Genomic DNA, 20,121 nt, shown 5'->3' with positions numbered 1-20,121 from the left:
AGCACAACTATCTATTTCTTTCTTTACTTTTACTTAAATGCATTAATTTTCTTCGTCCAACTAATCCTAATGTAACCCGTTGCATATTCTAACCACCTTCTGAGTAATGATCTTCATTTTATATTTATTTTGTTAATTCTCTGCAGATGAGTGCTGCTGGGAAAGACCAACACCCTTAATTTCTCTTGAGGAATTGCTGCACTTAGACACTTTGGGGGCAATCTTACTTTGTGGCTGGGAGATCACGTTATCAGGTGCAATGTTGATTTTATACATTGCCTGTGCTGTTTCAATGCAGAGCAAAGTTGGAGAGAGTGCAAAACTAACATTGCATCCAATCCCTTTTATTAGTTTCTAGGTAAAAATTATCCTAAGCATAGAAAAGAGTAGCAGGAGGCAATTCAGCCCTTTGAACCCACTCTTCATCTAATATGACCATGGCTGATCATCCAAATTGTTCCCACTTTCTCTCCATAGCTTTTGATCCCTTTAGCCCCAAGAACTGTATCTAACTTTGTGAAAACATTCAACATTTTGGGAAGTTAATCTGCCATCCTTACCTGGTCTGGCCTAAAGTGACTCCAGACCTACACTAATATGGTTAACATTTTGGCTTCAAAACTGCTTTCTGTATCAGAGAATTCTCCAGGCTCACCACCATCTGAATGAAGATGGTTTTCCTCATCTCAGTCCTAAATGGCTTCGGGCTATGACCCCTGATTCTGGACCCCTTGGTCATTGAGAATATTCTTCCCGTATTTTCTCTGTCTGGTCCTCTTAGGATTTGATAGGTTTCTATGAGATCCTTCCTCATTCTTCTAAATTTAGAATCATAGAGTCATAGAGATGTAAAGTACGGAAACAGACCCTTCAGTCCAACTTGTCCATGCCAACCAGATATCCCAACCCAATCTAGTCCCACCTGCCAGCACCTGGCTCATATTCCTCCAAGTCCTTCCTATTCATATACCCATCCAGATGCCTTTTAAATATTGCAATTGTACTAGCCTTCACTTCCTCTGGCAGCTCATTCCATATATTTACCACCCTCTGAGTGAAAATTTCTTATTACCTCCTTTTAATGAGCTCCCAGTGTTCTGTTTTTGGGATTATGATAGATAAATTTCACAGGCAACTAGCTTATGGATGGGAACCTGCAGCTAATAACAAAGAGAGTCCAGAGATCACCACATCCAGAACTAAGCATGAAACCACCTTGCTCCCCAGCCTCAGCACCTTTCATCAGAGTCCTTCGTCACAGTATAAGCAATTTCAAGAGAAACATTTCTGCCCTGTTGGTCATTTAAAGTTTAACATTTTTAATGCATCTTGTTAGATTTCTCATTGCAAATAGCATTAACAGCAGCGTTGGTGCTGAATGTTGCATTCCTGTTTAAAACATAGACAAGAAAAAATGCTTCACTTCCTGTCTTGCTGTTACTGTCAATTAAGAGTCTATAGAATCTACTGGTCAGGAAGTTACTCAGCTAAACGGCACTATTCAAAAGACCATCTGTGTATCAGTCTAGTTTTTGAACCGTTGCGTAAAGTCTCTATGGGGCATGTTTTAGTTCAGATGCAAATGTTTTCTGTACTGCTTATTTTTACAGTTGCTAGCTGTGGCAGCATTGGTTGTTGTATGTTCCTCCATCAGTGTAAACAATTGAAACAGGGTGCCACACCTTCGCAATTGATCTCTTTTGCTCAACTGCAAATTCATTGCTATACATTTTCTGGGATCTACATGGTTGCTTGTTTCCAAATACAATCAACTCAGGCGCATTATGCCATGGATTGGGATCAATGGAAGGCAGCAACAATCACAAGGATTTATATTTACACAGGAGAAAGTGAGGAACGTAGATGCTGAAGATCAGAGTTGAAAGCTGTGGTGCTGGAAAAGCTCAGCAGGTCAGGCATCATCCGAGGAGCAGCACAATCGGCTTTTCATAGAATCCTTACAGTGTGGAGACACACCCTTTGGCCCAACAAGTCCACCCAACCCTCTGAAGAGTAACCCACCCAGACCCATTCCCCTACCCTATTACTCTACATTTATCCCTGACTAATGCACCTAACCCACACATCCTTGAACACTATGGACAATTTAGTATGGCTAATTCACCTGACCTGCACATCTTTGGATTGTGGGAGGAAACCAGAGCACCCGGAGGAAACCCATGTAGACATAATGAGAATGTGCAAACTCCACACAGCCAGTCTCCCAAGGCTGGAATCGAACCCGGGTCCCTGGCGTTGTGAGGTGGCAGCGCTAAACACTGAGCCACTGTTCCGCCCTTCATCAGGGCATAAGCCCTTCATGAGGAAGGTGGGGGGAAGGAGGCTGAGAGATATATAGGAGGGTAGGGTTGGGGTGGAGCAAGTTAGCTAGGAAGGTGATAGGTAGATGTAGGTAGGGGGTGATTACGATCGGTGGGGAGATTGGAGCTAAGGTGGAAGATGAGGGAACATCTCTGAGATACACGCACCGAACAACTCCACCACCCTGTTGCCGACCAAATCAATTGCCCTCCCCCCCATTCCTCCAAGTGCATGCAAGTCCTGGGCCTCCTCCACTGCCAAATTAATCTACCTGACGACTGGAGGAAGAACGCCTCATCTTCCGCCTTGGGACCCTCCAACCACACGGCATCAACATTGACTTCACCAGTTTCCTTATCTCCCCTCTCCCCACCTCATCCCAGATCCAACCCTCCAACTTGGCGCCACCATCTTGAATTGTGTATCTGTCCAGCTTCTTTCCCACCTATTCGCTCCACCCTCCCTTCAGACCTATCACAATCACCCCCATCTGCATTCACCTATCGCCTTCCCAGTTACCTTCCCAGTTCCCAGCCCCATCCCCACCCTCCTATTTATCTCTCAGCACACTTCGCTCACCCCCCCCCAACATTTCTGATGAAGGGCTTATGCCCCAAACATGACTCTCCTGCTCCTCAGATGCTGCCTGACCTGCTGTACTTTTCTGGCACCACACTTTTCGACTCTTTATATTTATATAGCAAACTTAAGGTAGTAAATTACACATTCACAGAAATTTCGTAAATACACTTTGAAACCAGGTAAAATAAGAAATAATAAGACAGGTGACCAAAATTTTGATTAAAGAGGAGACAGAAGTAAACATTTAGGGGAACGACTATAAACAGAGATAGTGGAATAGTAGTAATGTCACTGGCTCGTAACCTCGAACCAGTCTATTGTTCTTGGGTCATGGGTCTGACTCTCATTGTGGCAGATTGCGAAATGTAAAGTCAATAGAAATCCAAAGCTCGTTAATGATGACCATGTAGTTATTGTTGTAAAAACCCATCAGGTTCTCTTTCGGGAAGTAAATCTGACAGCCTTCCTTGATCTGGCCTAATGTGACTCCAGACCCACAGTAATATGGTCAACCTTTAACTGTCCTCTGAGCAATTAGGAATGGGCAATAAATGCTGGCCTACCAGTGACACCCACATTGCGTGAATAGATCTTTTAAACAGTGAGAGGTTTACAGCTGACCCAGCTGAGAGCATGGTCACCAAGGGAGGGCCAAAGAACATTGGAGATGTACCAAAAGACCATCACAGGCATGTTCCAGGGAAAGATGTAGGGCTGAGGATGGTTATAGAGAGAGGCAGGCGATGGAAAGAGTTGAAGACAAGGATGAGGATTTGATGCTGAATGGGGAATCAATGTGAGTATGGGAGAGTGATGTGGTGTGGGTTAGGGTGTGGGTTAGGATCTGGGCACCACAACTTCAGATGAGTTCAAGAATAGGGTGTGGGGGTGATGGGAGGTGAGCCAAGTTAGTGTTGGATGCATCCTCTTAATTTTCAACTTCAATTACGGAATCACCATGCAATATTTGAAATATACTACCCCCCCCCCCTCATATAAATTCTCTTCACATCTGCTCTCTCACATTTTTGCTTAAATCACGCAGAAATATTCCTAACTGACACATTGGCAAAATGCCTTTTGTGATTATCCATCAGCTCTGAGTTTCCTTTTGGTTTCCATTCTGCCAGCTCATGCATTCTACGTGAATGTTGTTTTCATTGTTGTTTCCTCCCAAAGGGTCCACTATCTGCTGGGATATCATTCCACAAGCAGTGGCAGTACTCCATGACCTCAACCAAATGAACATTTTCAGCTGCAAGGCTAGGAAATGAGTTTTTAGCAGGCTGCTTGCCCAATTGTTTCTAAGCCTAAGTTTTATTCCAAGGCAAAATAAAGGATGCTGGAAATCTGAAACAAAGACAGAAATTGCTGGAGAAACTCAGCAGCTTTGGCAGCATCAGTGGAGATGGGAACAGAGTTAACATTTTGAGTCGGGTATGACTCATAGGAGTCATTGTTTTGTTTTTGTCTGTTATCGATACACATGAGCACTTAGATTATTGAGAGTAAGAATTCTGGCTGACATCTTGAATCTTATGCCACAACAATTGGATTTAGTTAATTCTGGCTTATAAAATGAATAAGCGCAGATGTATTTTTCTACCTGTGCCTCCAATGATTAGCTTGTTCATTCATGTTGTTGATAAAATGACTTTAAGCCTCATCCTTGGTGACAGTTTTCTATTAGTGCAGGATAGATGAGCAAGTGCACAGGACCTGTTCAGCATGACATAGACCTTCCCTGATGTTATATAATATTGTGTGGTATTTACAGCAGAGAAAAAGGCCTGTTCGGGGCACGTGGTACTCATGCTCCAAGGAGCTACCTCCCACATTACTCCATCTAACCCCAGCAATGTACCTGCTCTCTTTCTCTCTCATGTGTTGATCTAGTTTTCCTCTGATTGTAACAATATTGATAGTGTGTTCTGCTTTCAAACCACCTCCGAGTAAAAGAAACTTCTAAACTCTTCACAGGATTAGTCATTCACTGTATTCTGCTTATGATTTGGTTCTTGGACAGGAGCTAAAAGGCAGTTGAAAATCATCTATTCAATTTGAAAAAAAGTGTATTTGTTTATAGTTGTGACTTGGAGGTGCCAGTGTTGAACTGGGGCGGAGAAAGTTAAAAATCACGCAACACCAAATTATAGTCCAACAGTTTTATTTGGAAGCACTAGTTTTCAGAGTGCTGCTTCTTCATCACGTGAACCTGTTGGACTATAACCTGCTGTTGTGTGATTTTTAACTCTGTTTTTAATTGGCTGCGATGACAGTGTCATGGCTAATCAAGAGCAGGAAAGTGGTGGTGCAGTCGGCCTGAGGCTATGATACCAAGAGGTTTTGACGAGAGCCGACAACTGTGTACAGAAAGCCACTAGCTGTATTATTCCTCCACGTGTTGTTTCATGATGTAGAGATCAAGGCACCCCACGTACTGCACTTAAAGTAACTGGTCAATATTGCACCTTATGTGAAGTCAAAGTTTGCTCTAAAGAGAGACATTTTACTGACGATTTTTATTTTGCACTCATCAGGACAAAGGCAAGAATGAAGATTTTCAGACAAAATTTCAAATCAAGTTCCAAAGTTTGGAATTCTTGCACTTGTCCTGATGTACTCCGTACAAAACTGTTCGGCAAGCTGCCTCCTTTCCTCTCTCAGCACAATTTAATTAATGTCACGTTTGAATGCTATGCAATGTATTTTTTACAAATTTTATGCATTAAGTATATTTTGGGAGAAAAAAGTTTCAACATGATGAAATCCTATCTTACAACATGATTCTCCCTGTTCCATTCTTTTTAAAAGAATCCTTTTGATTTCTGAATGAACTGATAAATTCAAGTAATTAACTGCATGATGCATTCTTCTTTCTTCAGAAAAATATATGAGAAACTGCTACAGTTTGCACTATGATGATGAAAACTGATATCGTTCTGATCTCATTAGTGGCCTCATCAGAACTGCAGAAGATCTTTCTTTCTATGTAACCCAGACCTTCTACCCTCAAGGTCTAATTCAAGCCAAATTCTGTGGTATTAGCTGCAAATTGCAACTTGCAACTTAAATAGCTGTTCCATCAAATTCTTACGATATTGCTTTTCCTCTTTTAACCTTCCAAGAGAGGCTTTGTTTCTCCTGCATGTAGCTGTCCTCAGGGCTCTGTAAATGCCACTACAAGTTGGTTGTTGATTTGCTTCTAAGTTCTTCTTAAAAACTTAATCACGGTCTATGGAGGTCACTGGCTGGGCCAGCATTTATTGTCCATCCCTCATTGCCCTTCAAGTTCCATTCTTGAATATAATGATTGGGTCATTTCACAGGACAGTTAAGAGTCAGCCATCTTGCAGTCGATCTGGACTTGGGCTCTGGCTCTGACGTTAGGATGTGGCTCACTGCACTGATATAGTGGGTAAGATAGTCTCTTCTAAGTCAAAAGGTTCTAAGTTCAAACCTCATTCTAATGCATGGAGTATAAAACTTAAGCTGACTCTCTTGCGCGGTTTTGAGAGAAGACAATACAATTGAAGGTGCTGTCTTTTGATTGAGACGATGTGAAAAAAAGAATCCCAAGGTAAGTTTGTTTTGAAGGGGAAGAGCAGAGTGCTCCCCAATATCTGAATCTATATGTATATCTCAGTCAACATTACTAAAACAGCTAAACTTATCAGAACTATATTTTTGTTTGTGGCTGTTTGTTGCGCAAATGAGCTCTGTGTTTCATACATGACACCAATAATTGCACTCTAAAAGAACTTTATGGCTGTATAGCTCTTTGAGATGACCTCAGTCTGTGATAGTAGCTATATCAATGCATATTCATTCTGTCTGTAGATGTGCGGTGAATACAGAGTTGGGTCTTGAAATTAAATATGAAAAGTGCTCAACATATCACTTTCAAATGCAGAGAATCTTGAATGAATCTCTGCATTCAAGAGTAAGCATGCAGATTTTCTGTTCTCTATTTTATTTTACATCAGGGTTGAGTACTGACACTGCAGCAAATGACCTTTGCACATGGCCATTATTAATGACAATGCCAATGCTCGCTAGATTGATACCAAAGTAAATTTTTTCTCATTGCGCTTCACCGTAATTGCCCGACAGGTTGCATTTTCCACTGACATTTTGCAGATCTAGTTTGCTAGAAAGCTGAGTAGTGGCATCTCATGTTTTAGCAACACCAGGTTTCACAGTGAGGGCTTGTTGCCTGCGGGTGACTTCCTGTTTTGGCCTGGCCTGGCGTATGTGATGCTGCAGAGTAAGAGCTGAGTCAAGTGGCAGATCCGTGAATCATCTCAACTCACAAAAACACTGATGCAAGCGGTGAGTGTTATGTTTTAATGGCAGCAGTGAACACATTGATAGTCACTCAGATACTGGTGGCTTCACTATTATTGCACAGAATTACGAAATAGTTACAGCACAGAAGGAGGCCATTCAGCCCACTGTGTCTATCCTGGCTTTCTGAAGAAGCAATTCACAAAATGCCACTTTCTCACCTCTCCTTCTAACACTGCAATTTCTCCTTGAATTTCTCAATTGAATCCACCTCTACCTGAATCTCAGGGTACATTTCACTGACTCACTGTGTGATAAAGTTCCTCCTAATGTCGTCCTTGCTTCTTACGCCCATTGCTTTATATCCGCACCCTACTGTTCTCAGATCCTCCCACCAAGGAGGCCAACGTTTCCTGATGAACTTTTTCATCACCTCCCATGATTTTCAATTCCTCTGTCGAATTGTCTCCCAATCTTCTCTTCTACATGGAAACCCAGCCCAGCTTCTCCAATCTGGCTGCGTGATTGTATGCCTCTTCCCTGGAGCCATTCTTCTGAATATTTTCTGCTCTCTCACCAATGTGTTCACATATTTCCTAAAGTATAGAACCCAGAACATGATGGAATACTCTCGTTGAAGATGAACCAGAATTTTATACAAGTTTAACGTTGCTCCCTAGCTGTTGTATTCTCCACTCCCATTAATAATGATTCAGGTTCTGTATTCTTGATTTACGACACTCTCAACCTGTTTTCAGTGATTTATGTACTTATATTCCAGACCCCTCTGTTCTTGCATCCCCTTTAGGCTTGTGCCCTTTGAAAAAATGTAATTTTCCATGGACTACAGACATTGCAAGCAAGATCTGTCATTTGTTGTTTATCCCCAAACGCCCTTGAACTGACTGGCTTGTTAAGTCATTTCAGGGGGCAGTTAAGAATGAACCACATTGCTGTGGATCTGGAGTCGCATGTTGGCCAGACTATATAGGAATGGAAGATTTCTTTCTCCAAAGACCACTTGGATGGCTATTTACAACAACTGATGATAGTTTCATGGTGTCTACTAGTGAGAGTAGTTTTACCTCCATTTTTTTTATTAATTGAATTTAAATTCAACCAGCTGCTATATTACAAAGCTTTCTTCCACAAATCACTTCACACTTTTCTATTATTTCAATAAATTTCATCTATCCTTTGTCTATCCATTCCACCATCCTATGGTCTACGTACCAAGATCTAGTTCATTAAGATATATTCGAAAAGCCAGCTGTTAACACCAAATCCTTGAGAACTTCATGACAAGCCATCTTCCAAGTCAAAAACTGTCTATTAACCACTACTCTGTGTTTCCTGTCCATCAGCCAATTTGATATCTCTTTCTGTTCCTTTCATTTCATGATCTCTAACTTTGCTAACAAGCCTATCACTGTGTGTGGTACTTTATCAAGTGCCTGACACTGCATTAACAGTATTAATCTGACATTATGGTGTTACTTAATCAAAAACTCGAGCGAGTTAGTTAGTGATAATTTTTATTGGTCAGAGTATTGAGTACAGGAGTTAGGAGGTAATGTTGCAGCTATACAGGACATTGGCTAGGCCACTGTTAGAATATTGCATGCAATTCTGTTCTCCTTCCTATCGGAAAGATGTTGTGAAACTTGAAAGGGTTCAGAAAAGATTTACAAGGATGTTGTCAGGTTGGAGGATTTCAGCTACAGGGAGAGGCTGAACAGGTTGGGACTGTTTTCCCTGGAGCGTTGGAGGCTGAAGGGGTGACCTTATAGAGGTTTACAAAATTATGAGGCGTATGGATAGGATAAATAGGCAAAGTCTTTTCCCTGGGGTCAGGGAGTCCAGAATTAGAGGGCATAGGCTTATGGTGAGAGGAGAAAGATATAAAAGAGACCTAAGGGGCAACTTTTTCACGCAGAGGGTGGTACATGTAAGGAATGAGCTGCCAGAGGACGTGGTGGAGACTGGTACAATTGCAACATTTAAGAGGCATTTGGATGGGTATATGAATAGGAAGAGTTTGGAGGGATATGGGCCGGCTGCTGGCAGGTGGGACGAAATTGGGTTGGGATATCTGGTCGGCATGGACAGGTTGGACTGAAGGGTTTGTTTCCATGCTGTACATCTCTATAACTCTATGACTCTATGACAAATTTGTGCTGGCTTTCCAAACTTAACTTGCATTTGCCAAGAGATTCTTTTTTCTTTTTTCAAAAAAAACCTTCATTTTTAAATACATTATTCAGATACAAATATAAATTCAGGTCAAACATTTCAAAAATACAATAGAAATATTCAAGTTTTCATTTGTATGTTGCACTCCTAGATGCCGCCATCCAAATGCAACTTTGAAATATTTACTAAATAATGACAAGAAATTATTTGTGTTCCCATACAAGCTCCAAGGGGTTCCAGAAGGTAACAGACCCTCGGGAGACCTTGGATTTCATATCAAGCGAGTATTAATTTTGTCCTGTAGAATTGCTTCTCAAAGCTTCTTCACCACCAAGTTTCAACTGACTGACCTATAATTGCTGAGCATATCGCCCCACTCATTTGTCAACACAGATGTAATGTTTTCAACTCTCCAGTCCTCTAGCATGTACCACCACTGAATCGAAGGAAGACTGAAAATTCCAGCTAGTGTCTCTGCAATTTCCCTACTCACCTTGCTCAGTATCTTTAGAGGCATTGCATGCAGTTCTGGAGCCTAATTAATTTTATGTCGGGAGCGTAAGCCAATTCTTTACACTTTGATATGCAACTTCACCCAAAGTGTTAGAGTTCATCACTAACAAGCCAAACAATTGTACAACCATAAAGTTTTACAGCACAGAAAGAGGTCCTTTGGCCCATCATGTACGCTCCGATCATCGGGTGCCTATCTATTTTAGTCCTATTTTCCAGCAGTTGATTGGTAACCATGTATAACAAGGTGCTTCAAGTGATCATCTAAATACTGAGAGTCATAGAGATGTACAGCATCAGTTCAACTTGTCCATGCTGACCAGATATCCTAAATTAATCAAGTCCTATTTGACAGCATGTAGCCCATATCCCTCTAAACCCTTCCTATTCATGTACTGATCCAGACACCGTTTAAATGTTGTACCAGCTTCCATCACCTCCTCTGGCAGCTCATTCCATACACATTTCTGAGTGAAAAAGTTGCCCCTTTGCTCCCTATTAAATCTTTCTGCTTTCACCTTAAATCTATGTCCTCTAGTTGTGGACTCCCTCTCCCTGGGAAAAAGACCTTCTTAAATGTTGTGAGGGTTCCCGTCTTTATCACCCGTTCAAGGTGATGAGTTCCAGCAATACCCAAACCCAGAAATTAAATTCCTTCCATACTTCCTGCCTTTACATTAAATGCATACCCTTTTGGTAATGGACCCCTCTACTAAGGGGTTTCTGCCTATCTCTCTTATCTAAGCCTCTCATCATTTTACGCACCTCAGTAATGTTCTCACTCAGCCTTCTCTGCTGTAAGGAAAACAAACCTAGTCTATCTAGTTAAAAATCACACAACACCAGGTTATAGTCCAACAGTTTTATTTGAAAGCACTAGCTTTTGGAGTGCTGTTCATAACCACCTGATGAAGGAGCGCTGCTCTGAAAGCTAGTGCTTCCAAATAAACCTGTTGGACTATAACCTGGTGTTGTGTGATTACCCCAGTCCAACACCGGCACCTCCAAATCTAGCCTATCTATTCTCTCTACAGTGTTGAAATGCTCCAGGCCAGGCAACATCCTGGTAAGTCTCCTTTGCATTCTCTCTCTTTCCTATAGTGTGGTGACCAGAATAGCAAATAGTACTCTAGCTGTTGCCTAGCTAACATTAACTGCAATTGCATCATAATCGGGCAGCATAGTGGCTCAGTGGTTAGCACTGCTGCCTCACAGCGCCAGAGACCTGGGTTCAATTCCAGCCTTGGGCAACTGTCTGTGTGGAGTTTGCACGTTCTCTGCGTGGGTTTCCTCTGGGTGCTCCGGTTTCCTCCCACAGTCCAAAGATGTGCAGGTTAGGTGAATTGGCCATGCTAAGTTGCCCGTAGTTTTAGGTGTAGGGGAATGGGTCTGGGCGGGTTGCTCTTCGGCGGGTCAGTTTTGGGTTGAAGGGCCTGTTTCCACACTGTAAGTAATCTAATCTAAACATCTCGCTGCTCCCATATTCAATGCCCCAACTAACAATGACCTGCTACTAAGAGGAATGTTACTCTGAAACTAGTCTAAAAGGCCTAAATAGTCTCTTTTTTGCCACATTGTTTGAGATAAATTTTCAATGGTGACTTATTCAATATAACGCAAAAGATTTTGGCTTGAAACATGTGTTGCCTGGTCTGTTTTTAATAAAGGTAAAGTTGCCATAGTCCCACTCAGAGAGATAACTGGTGGTGGTTTAACCTGAGGGTCACCATGCGTTAGGTGAGGGGAGTCGTTAAGGAGGAGAATCCTTTATGGTCAACTCAGTGAAGAACTGAACCCATGCCATTAGCCTCACAAACCAGCTGTCCAGCCAACTGAGCCATCTGACCCGGGTTTATATTGTCATGTTTTGTTCATGTATCAGCCTAGGAATGTTACCTTCTTGTTGAATTTTGGTAACACTGATGTTCATTGTCCTCCAGGGGCTGCTGATTTGACTGTGACGATTTAATTGTGGGATATCATGGATGACTTGAAATCCAGCCTATCTTGGTGCCATTGTAGTAAGCCTCCTCTACACTCTCTCCAAACTCTTTTCACTATTCCTAAAGTGTGATGGTGCCCAACCAGTGTTTTCTAAAGGTTAATCATAACGTACTTGCTGTTACACTCAACCCATCTATTTATGATGCCAAAGGTCCAAATGCTTTTAAACAGCTTGCCCTGTCACCTTCAAAGATCTGTTTATGATTTCCTCCTATTTTAATACTGGATTATTTAATTTGCATTGCTATCAGTGGATCTGAGGAGACTCATGACCTCACAAGGTTTCTGAATGTTTCTGCATCTGTTGTCTAGGTACACTAGGTTTCTTCTTTTTATATTCATTCATGGGACATGGACCTCACCGGCTAAGTCAGCATTTATCTCTATAATTGCCCTTGAGAAGATGGCACAGAGCTGGCTTCTTGAACTGTTGCAGTCCATCTGTTGTTGGGGGTCTGGATTTTGACCCAGTGACAGTGAAGGAATGGTGATATATTACAGGATGGTGAGTGGCTTGAAAGGGAGCTTGCTGCTGTGGGTGTTCCCATGCATCTGCTGCACTTGGCCTTCCAGGTAGTAGAAGTTGACAGCTTGGAAGTAAGGTTCCCTCTGAGCTGTGGAGCCATGCAGCCACTCTGAGGTTCTGTACACACCAATCGGTGTGCCTGCACCGTGCTGACACGTTGTCTTCCGCTTTCAGAAGCTGCTGCTGAACATAAACCTCAGAGATCTGTGCTACAGCAGAAAAACTAGACAGAGTCTAGCTTAGAAAGTACAATCAGAAGAGCTTAAATGAATTTCTGCAGTGTGTCTTGTATCCCTTGATACTTTCGTTTACAATGCATCAGTTGCTTTTCTTTTGTGAACCAAGCCCATTTGAAGTTAGCCCAAGGGCCCTTGAACATCAGGAGTCATTGGTGGTAGCAACAACAACTTGAATTTATGTAGTTAAAAATCACATAACACCAAGTTATAGTCCAACAGCTCCTTTATCAGGTAGTTGTGGCACTCCGAAAGATAGTGTGCTTCCAAATAAACCTGTTGGACTATAACCTGGTGTTGTGCAATTTTTAACTTTGTACATCCCAGTCCAACACCGGTATCTCCAAATCATGAATTTATGGAGCTCTTTTGGTGTTCTGAATTATTGCAAGTCAGTTCAGTCACTTGAGTGTTGTCAAACAAAACAAAGATGTTGAGACATGTGAGCGAGCTATTACTAGGACAGAAGCTTTTGGTCAAAGAGGTAGGTCTTAAAGATGTGCATTAAAGAGGAAAGGGTTGGTAGAGAGGCAGAGAAACTTCTGGAGGGAATGCCGGGGCTTTAGGATTAGCTAATCGATTGCCAATTGTGGAAGGTTTACAATCGGGGATGCATAAAATCAGAATTAAAGGAGCTCAAAAACCTCAGTCTGATTCAAGGCTGCAGGAGGTTACAGAGATAACAAAAGAAGAAGATTAAAACTTAAAGGGAAGTGAGCAGAGACATGGGTACGGTAGAACAGTGGTTATGTTATTGGAGTATTCATCTAGAGAATTTCAGTATGAATTCTATTCCCTTGAGTTCACTTCTTTATAATCTGAAATTAAAACAATGTTGTCACGAAAAGATCACTGTAAAAATTGAATTGGTTCACTTTCATGGCGTAGGTGAAATGTCAGCCAAAATGGAAATACTTACCAAAAAAGCAAAGTAATAAATCATCAGTAATGTTCTTTAAGAGATCAGAACTCCCCAGCTTCTGCAAACAATGTTGGGCCCTGGGAGGAAGGGCCCACAGTATAATGCCTCCATCACCTCCAATAATACAGTGCAGTGAATTATGTATTTGCAAATTCAGAGATGAGAGTGAGCCAAGATTGACAAATAAGTAGACAACCTTAAAACCCAAGGACTATGCAACTAGAAATGAATTGTTTCCTTCTCTCTTTTCACTCTGGGAATCTGTTCATAGACATAAAAAGCTACTCAGTTGGAGCCTGAAGAGAAGAGAAACTAGGGAGGGGATTGTGAAAGTAAAGGTGCGATACAAATCTTTTACATTTGAAACACTTTGAATTAAACATCTCGAAAAGATGTTTGAAGGGGAAGTGACTATTCCCCCTATCTTTCACACAAAGGCAGGAAACTCACTTACATTTGAATACAATGTCTAGCAGCAATGAACCAAATACACAAAAGTAGCAGATAAGCTGATGTTGTGGTCTCCATGTTTAGAGCTGCTTTGTCCTTTCACTTCACTTTGTCATGCTTTGCTCTTAGTCTGTCATTTTGTGAAGCTGTTAAACTGAAACTGGGTGAAATGCTGGAATGGCTTCAGTCGGGTATTCCGGATGCTAGTTTCCTTTGGGCAGGCATTCCTTGAGGCTACAGCAACACCAGAGAAACCCAACTCGGCTTTTAGAAGGCCTCACTTCAGCCACTACGATAAATTTACCCTGGGTTACAACAACTGCTTTCATTTGAACAGCGCCTCCAATTAACAAAATGTCTCAAAATGTTTTATGGTGGTGCTCTCAAGCTCCCCCAATACCCACCCCCAGTCCTGATGAAGGGTCACACCCAAAACGTCAACTTCTCCACCTCCCGATGCTGCCTGGCTTGCTGTGTTCTTCCGGCCTCCTGCCTGTCTAATCTCAAGCAAAATTTGGCATAAAAGGATATGACAATAGGCCACAAATCTGAAGCGTTCAGGCCAATTTTAGTTCAGTGTGGTAGGGCAGGGATCCAACATGGAGGTTAGTTCCAAGCCCTAACACCATACAGTAAACAGGCATGGGGGGAGGGGGGAGGGGGTGCGCAATTGAATGGCAGGGAGTGAGCTCACTATTTGGTTGGTGGACAGGCTTCTGATACTGGAGGGTCAATGAGTGACCCTTCAACTTACAACATGCAGGTGCATCTTGTAGAAAGTGTGCACTATCTACAATATGTACCTGCAGCTACTCCCTATAGCGCCTTCAAAATAATTTTCCAAACCTTAGACCTCTCCCACCAAGAAGGACAGGGGGAAATGCCACCACCTGCAAGATCCCCTCCAACCCACTCACCATCCTATCTTGGATATACATTGCCGTTCTTTCGGTGACACTATCATTGAACTCCATTCCGAGCAGCACTCTGGGTGTCCCCACACAAAATGAATTATAACTGTTCAAGAAGGTGCCTCAACACAACCCTCATAAGGGCAATTATGAATGCATGATACCTGCTGGTCCAACCCAGGGAAGAGACAAAATAAGACACAAAATGTCTCAGGCAACCCCACCCACTGGCCAAGGTTAAGCTAAAGGTTAAAAGGTGGGAACAATGATGGAGAAGGCCAGGTAGCCTTTTTCATTTTTAAAATGTCCAGAGGCTGGAGGTCAAGCCCACTGATCAGGTATAGCTGCAGCGGTGGAGGGGGGAATCACGTGCATGAACCATTCTTGCTCCTGCCCTGCATTTTCTGCCTTGAGCCTATCACATTGACCTGGGCCCAGGCAGAGGTGATCTGCTTACACACCAGCTGGAAATCCAACTCAGGCTATAAGGCCATAAGACAAAGGAGCAGAAATTAGGCCATTCAGTCCATTTGGTGCAGACAATGGCTCAGTGGTGAGTATTTCTGCCTCACAATGCCAGAGACCTGTGTTCGATTCCAGCCTCAGGCAACTGTCTGTATGGAGTTTGCACATTCTCCACGTGTCTGCGTGAGTTTCCTCCAGGTCCACTGGCTTCCTCCTACAATCCAAAGATGTGCAGGTTAGGTGAATTGGCCATGTTAAATTGCCCATAGTGCTCAGGGATATGTAGATTAGGTGCTTAGTCGGGGTAAATAAATGATAATAGGGTACGGGTATGGGTCTGGGTGGGTTACTGTTTGGAGGGTCGGTGTGGACATGTTGGGTCAAAGGGCCTGTTTCCACACTGTGGGGATTCAATTCTATTCTATGAGTCAGCTCCGCCATTCAATCCTGGTTGATTAGTTTCTCAATCCCATTCTCCCGCGTTCTCTGCGTATCCCATGATTATCTTGATAATAAATATGCACGTGGAACCGAAAAGTGCTCCGTAATGAAATGAATTTGCTAATAATTGTCCACAGACTATTTACAGTAACTGACCCCAACCCAGCTTGGAGTCGGGATTGCAGCAAATCACTGGCACAGCCTCCTCCAATCCCAACCTCCTCCAATCCCAAACTTCTCCTATTCCAACCTCCTCCAATCCCAACCTCCTCCAATTCCAACCTCCTCCAATCCTAACCACCACCACCAATCACAACCTCCTCCAATTCCAACATCATCCAATCCCAAACTCCTCCAATCCCAAACTCCTCCAATCACAACCTCCTCCAATTCCAACCTCCTCCAATCCTAACCACCACCAATCACAACCTCCTCCAATTCCAACCTCCTCCAATCACAACCTCCTCCAATCACAACCTCCTCCTATTCCAACCTCCTCCCATCCCAACCTCCTCCCATCCCAACCTCCTCCGATCCCAACCTCCTCCATTCCCAACCTCCTCCAATCTTAACCACCTCCGATTCCAAACTCCTACAATCCTAACCACCTCCAATCACAACCTCCTCCAATCCCAAACTCCTCCAATCTCAACCTCCTCCAATTCCAACCTCCTTAGTTCCTAACCTCCTCCAATCCCGACGTCCTCCAATCCCAACCTCCTCCAACCCTGATGTCCTCCAATCCCAACCTCCTCCAACCCTGACGTCCTCCAATCCCAACCTCCTCCAACCCTGACGTCCTCCAATTCCAACCTCGATTGTTTCCTCATTTTGTTTTAAAATGCACCATGACCGATCCTCCCTTATCTCGGTAATCTGCCCCAAGATCTTTACGCTCCTCCAATTCCAGCTCTCTGTGAGTTTTCCATTTACATCCCATTAACATTGGCAGCAATGCCTTCAGCTGCCTATCTCTAAGCCCAGAAATACACTTGTTAAACCTCCCCACCTACAGCGACTTCCTTAACATTGGGATTTGGAACCTGCTGGTTTGATGAAACATCAGTAATGAGTCCCAATATCTCAATAAATGCCTCATTATGAAATTATCTCTGATTATAATCCCAAGCCCTGCAATATTTTATGTTATTTCTCTTATAAAAGCTGCCAATTCTAGTCAGTTTCTCTAGAATTTTCTACTTTCATTTCAGAAATACCAATATCTTTTGCCCTCCTTCTGTGCTGTATTGTTCAACATTTATTAGTTACTCCAGTGTCATCAACTGAGAAACACTTAACATTTTGTTTTGAAGATATGCAACCAATAAAGGAACTCTCCTTTCAATTGGGCCAAAAACAGTGTGTTATAAAATAAATGAAATATTATTACTGTTAGACATTGCATTCCACTGCCTCCAGTCACTTTTGTCTGTGGAAGGTCTCAAGTCCCTGGATACTGTTCGTTCTCCAGGTCTGGTTGACAAATCCAGCAGTGGGTCTGAGTTTTACAAAATATGCAGCAATTTAAAAAGTCTCAAATGAATCCCCCTAAGCCTTGTCAGTTTATATATGTGCATACACATTTAAACAGGCAAGGAATTTCAATGTAGGTTCTTCTTTTCTGAAGAAGGGAATTATTGGGGAGACTGGTTGGAAGTGTAGGGTGGAGGCTGTTGAGATTCTTTGTAGCTGGTTCACTGTTACTTCTGAAAATGAGCCAAGAGAGGATGTGTAAAGGAATCTGCCTCCCATCCCATCTGGCCTCCTCTATCATGTGTTAAATGTGCGATCCTGCCTCGTCCCCCTGCAGTTGAACAGTCTGCACTGTCAAGGCATTTCAGATGTGGCGTGATAACCCTATCCTCAGCAGCTGCTCCCCTCGCCTCACTTGCCAAGCAGCAGAATGGAATTATAACGGTCTAAATATAAACCAGGAAGAGGCAGATTACTCGACTCTTGAATTTGTGCAGGTTTTCGCCGTGCTTCTGTGGGGGCTATTCACATGACACAGGGTGAGAACACCACAACTTATTAATTACCAGTCCTAGCAGGTGGCCTCTTGCCCTAACAGTCTTTTTAAGCAAGAAAGGACAGGTTTGCACCTGTGTGTATACACGCACACACATTCACACAAATACACACACTCTCTCACACATTCTCACACATGCACACACACACATATACACACACTCTCTCACACATTCTCACACATGCACACACACATGCACACTCTCAACACACACACACTTGCACGCACACACACATCACACACACACTCACATTCACACACACACATTCTCTCACATACACACACTTGCACGCACACACACATCACACACACACATTCACACACATACTCACACGCACACGCACATTCACACACACATATACACACGCGCGCGCGCATACACACTCACACTCTCTCAAACACACACACATACATACATGTACACACACACATACACACGCAGACACACACACCAGAAGAGGATCCAACGTCATGCTGTTACCATCAACCTGATCCATGTCAGATGTCCAGCTGACTGAGTTGACTGACCTGCCTTCATTCTGTATTACTGTGGCAACTTGCACCTTTACATGCATTATTCATGAATAATGAATAATGATGTTAGAGACTCCAATTCTCTCCCCATCGCACAGCTCAAGTGATGACTGAGTGGCGTTGTTACTCGGCTAATAATTTGGAGACTCAGACAATGTTTTGAATTAGAATTCCACCACATCAGAAATTGGAATTTGAATTCATTCAAAATGTGGAATTAATCATCTGATGATGACCACAAAACCTTTGTTGATTGTCAAAACCCCCACCTGGTTCACAAATGTCTTTGAGCGAAGGAAACTGCTGTCTTTACCTGATCTGGCCTCCATGTGACCCCAGACCCACAGCAATGTGCTCACCTTTTAATTGTCTTTGAAATGGCCTAGGAAGCCACTCAGTTGTATCCAAGTAAGGGCAAATTCCTGCAGATGCTGGAAACGATACTCAAAACAAAACATGCTGGGGATCACAGTGGGTCAGGCAGCTTCCCTGGAGAGAAAGCAAGCTTGCTCTCTGTGTATGGATGCTGCCTGACCCGCTGTGATCGCCAGCAATTTTTGTTTTCAGTTATACCCAAGGGCAACTAGGGAGGGTAGTAAATTCCACATCATGTGGAGGCTGGTACAATTGCAACATTTAAAAGGCATCTGGATAGGTATATGAATAGGAAGGGTTTGGAGGGATATGGGCCGAGTGCTGGCAGGTGGGACTAGATTGGATTGGGATATCTGGTCGGCATGGACAGGTTGGACTGAAGGGTCTGTTTCCATGCTGTACATCTCTAAGACTCTATGATTCTATATATCCTTTGAATGAATCAAAAAAGAACAGGGCTGACCAGGAATCTTTCTCGCTCTTATCGTTGAACGCGTTAGAAGGATTTACAAGTTGATGGTCAATTTGTTGACAGTGTTACAAATGTACATTCTTTGGCCATCAAATTCTAGTGTGAGACTTGAGCCCAGAGATTCTGACTTAGAGGCAGGTATGTTATCCATTGCACACAACTCCATACATGCAGTTAAATGGAGCCATTGCATGGAGTCTTATCACACAATATCAAAATCTCTTCACGCAAATTGTTTCTTTCAATCAGATGTTACTTGTTCCAATAAAAACAGAAATTGTTGGTGAAATTCAGTAGGTCTGGTAGCATCTATAGGAAGAAACCAGAGTTAACATTTCAAGTCCAATGAAAAGAAACCTAGGGGGCAATTATTTCACGCAGAGGGTGGTGGGATATCTGGTCGGCATGGACAGGTTGGACCGAAGGGTCTGTTTCTGTGCTGTACATCTCTGTGAATCTATGACGGCATCAGAGTCACTGGAAGTGAAACATCACTTTGCTTTCTCTCTCCACAGATGCTGCCAGGCCTGCTATGTTTCACCGACAACTTCTGGTTTTGTTTCAGATCTCCAGCATCCATGCTTCTTAGTTTTATGTTACTTTCCTCAAACCTCACGCCTCGTCTCCTGACAATGCAAACTTTTATCACAGGCAGCCTTTCCGGAAGCACAGTCAAATGGCCTTTCCAGATGTGGGAGCCTGGTTGATGAGTGATGGAAGACGGTTTGGTCATAGGGGTTGCCTGAACTGCAGGACAGCTGGTGTAACAAAAATGCTAAGAGATTTCCTTGGTTCATCGCTAAGCCAGGGTTGCTGAAGTCAAGTCTTACAACAACTCTGGTTGGCTGCTGCTAATGCA

The sequence above is a fragment of the Chiloscyllium plagiosum genome, unplaced genomic scaffold, assembly GCF_037043375.1.
Source record: "Chiloscyllium plagiosum isolate Xiang-an unplaced genomic scaffold, Cpla_swu_hap1 HiC_scaffold_32, whole genome shotgun sequence".
Classification (NCBI taxonomy): Eukaryota; Metazoa; Chordata; class Chondrichthyes; order Orectolobiformes; family Hemiscylliidae; genus Chiloscyllium; species Chiloscyllium plagiosum.
This window is presented reverse-complemented; position numbering follows the sequence as displayed.